Below are 3,132 nucleotides of genomic sequence, written 5' to 3'. Positions count from 1 at the left end.
CTACATGGGGCTCATGAGCGGCTGAAATAAAGGCGGCTTTTATATGGAGACAATGGCACTTTACAAGTCTAAGAAATCATTAACAACCCAAGTGACTAATATAAAGTCAAGTATTAATAAACTGCAGTAAATCCATCCCTTACACACTGTATACGGCCGCTATAACACGTGTGCTACAAAATACTGTACCAAACTGTACCTGTATATTACTTGTTCTATGTACCTGATGTCCGACGAAGTAAAGCTGATAATATATATTCAGATCATGCTCCTATTCACACCAGCGAAAAAAAATGAAAAATAAAATTAATGGATACAAGTTATCACCTAATAGATCGGTGCCATCTCTAAAACTAAATGGCCATGAAATAAAACTGCACCATGAGATCCTCATTTACAGAGTTAACCATATAGAAAGAATAAAAACAAATAGTTAAAACCTTGTTTTGCTGATTGCAATTTAACGTACCAAGACAAAATCCTATGTTATAGGCCAAGGCATCGAGCAAATCTGCACCTAGTTCTCACTATTTTGGTGCAATTTTTTCGTGCAAGTTTGCAGCTGCAGTATATGTACCTAAAAGTTTCCAGAGGTAACCTGTAGCTGAATCCATAAGATTGGGAGCCAATTACGGATGTCTTCTTTACGGTTATATTCAGAGTTAAACCTGCAACAAATCCTGAATTACTTTATTTTTTGGACTATAAGGCGCACCGGATTATAAGGTGCACCATTAATAAATGCCTGCTAAAACATTTAGGGTCATATATGAGGCGCACCGGATTATAAGGTGCACCTGATTATAACGATGAATGACCAGCAGGTGGCAGACTTGTGCACAGTTCACGGCAGATGTTGTCTAAGTACGGTTCATATAGAAGGCGCACTGGACTATAAGCCGCAGCTTTGATTTCTGAGAAAATCAAAGGATTTTTTGTGCGCCTTATAGTCTGAAAAATACGGTAGAAGGAAACCTGCTGCAGATATAAAAATTTACTCAGCAGGTCAAATACAGTTCCCTACAAACGGAGACTTCGAGAACATGGGGGAGATTTATCAGCATCTTATTATTTATCAGTGTCTGAGAGAAGAACTGTTTAGTTTCCCATGACAACCAATCAGAGCTAAGCTTTCACTTTCCCAGAGCTGTTTATAAAATTAAAGCTGAGCTGTGATTGGTTTCCACAGGCAACTAGACAAGTTTTACCTCAAACACAGGGGGATGGGGGAATATATCAGATGTGTCTGAGGTAAAACTGTTCTAGTTGCTCATAGTAATCAATAAGAGTTCAACTTTAATTTGATAAATAGCTGTGGGAATATGAAAGCTGAGCTCTGATTGGTTGCCATGGGTCAATTCTGATAAATCTCCCCCATGTTCGTATCCAGAATATCGCTGAAGTATGGGACCCATGGAGAAACGGATGCAAAGTAGAGTGTCTATGTGTGCCTCGCTATATCCCATGTACATAAGGTTAATCCATAAGTGTAGCACAGCTCTGTCATAACTACCATAACCGGAGGCCCGAATACTAGTCTGGCGAGCAAAGCCGGGAGCTACCGACACTAGAAGTTCTTTCTTTCACTTCACAACCGAAATCATTTATGTAATACATTTCGTAGCAATAAGCAGAACATGGAATACTGTAAACTTCAACAGCGTTAAAGAAAGTGAAAAACAAAACAAAAACAAGAACATACGTGCTAGGTACACCGCCCTATATTTAAAGGAACACCACCATTTTCTGATAAGTTGTCTAATAATGTCACATTGGATAAGAGCCGGGTGGATCAACCAGGGCTCCCAGCTACTACCACACACGGTAACAACAAAACCTGCCACTTATATAATAGGGAAGGCAATATGACAATAGCTGCTGAGCATAGCAAATTCTACCCCTGGACAGGTGGATCTGATGGTAGGTTCCTTGTAATCTTCTAAACACGAATCTATCTTTACCATAGGTTTAGGTAAACTATATGTTAACTTGCGTCACAGGCTACTGGGTGTGGAGTAGCCTCTCCGGGCAGTGGGATCAAAAGGCTTCTTCACCCCCTTGTAGCCCCAGGCTTCAGTGCAGTTGGCAGCAACGCTATGCGCGCGTAGGCACCGAAGACCAGATCTACTGCACATGCAGGGACCACGGCAGGAGTGTTAGAAGGTGCGTCGAGGGAGCCATTGCTCCCGCTGCCTAAAGAGGCTACTCCACACCCCAGTAGCCTCTGCCGCAAATACCGTAAGCATATACAGGCAGTCCCCGGGTTATGTACAAGAAAGGTTCTGTAGGTTTGTTCTGCAATTTGTATGGAAGTTGGAACTGTATAGTTTATAATTGTAACCAAAGACACATTTTTTTTGGTCTCTGTGACAATTGGATTTTAAAAATGTTGGGTTGTCATAAGAACCAGGAGTAACACTAAAGCTTCATTACAGACACCTGTGATATCTGTTACAGCTGTTTATTATAGCCTAGGGCTAAAGTACAATAAAATTACCAATATCCAGAGGTTCGTTTGTAAGTCGGGTGTTTGGACATAGGGGACCGCCTGTAGTCAAATAAAAATTAGCTTAGAAACTATTATAGGTTTAGGTAATGATAGATTAGTGTTTTAAAGATTACAAGCATCCTACCATCGGATCTATTTTAATAGGTAAATTTCTGATGGTAGGTTTCCTTTAAGGCAAGAATGGAATTAGGGGTTTACACAAATATGGACAAATTTTAAAGCATTTGCCAGTTGTAATATTATTGTGAATTGCCTCAATAACGACTATTTTGGTTCTTGATCCATCCCTCCCCCCCCCGCCCAAAAAAAAGCAAAATATTTCCATGCATCGTTCAATATCATTGGGTTTGTGAAAGTAGTTAGTAGCAGCAGGACTGTAAAAATGTTCTCTTTTTATTTCAAGCCTGCAGCCCAGTCTGAGCTTTCAGCTGCCCCTCCTCTCTACTGCAAGTGACTGCTGCAGTATGCAATCAGAACCCTGCTGCAGCTCTTACTCACAGCAGAAGGGAAAGGCTGCGAAGCAGTTCACACTCCAGAGGAGAAAGGAAGGCTGAAAGACCAACCAGAGCCATTACAGGAGCTACAGAACAGATTAAAGCTGCACTTTTAATAGTTCTACGGCC

The sequence above is a fragment of the Engystomops pustulosus genome, chromosome 9 (assembly GCF_040894005.1).
Source record: "Engystomops pustulosus chromosome 9, aEngPut4.maternal, whole genome shotgun sequence".
Taxonomy (NCBI): Eukaryota; Metazoa; Chordata; class Amphibia; order Anura; family Leptodactylidae; genus Engystomops; species Engystomops pustulosus.
Note: the sequence above shows the minus strand (reverse complement) of the source record.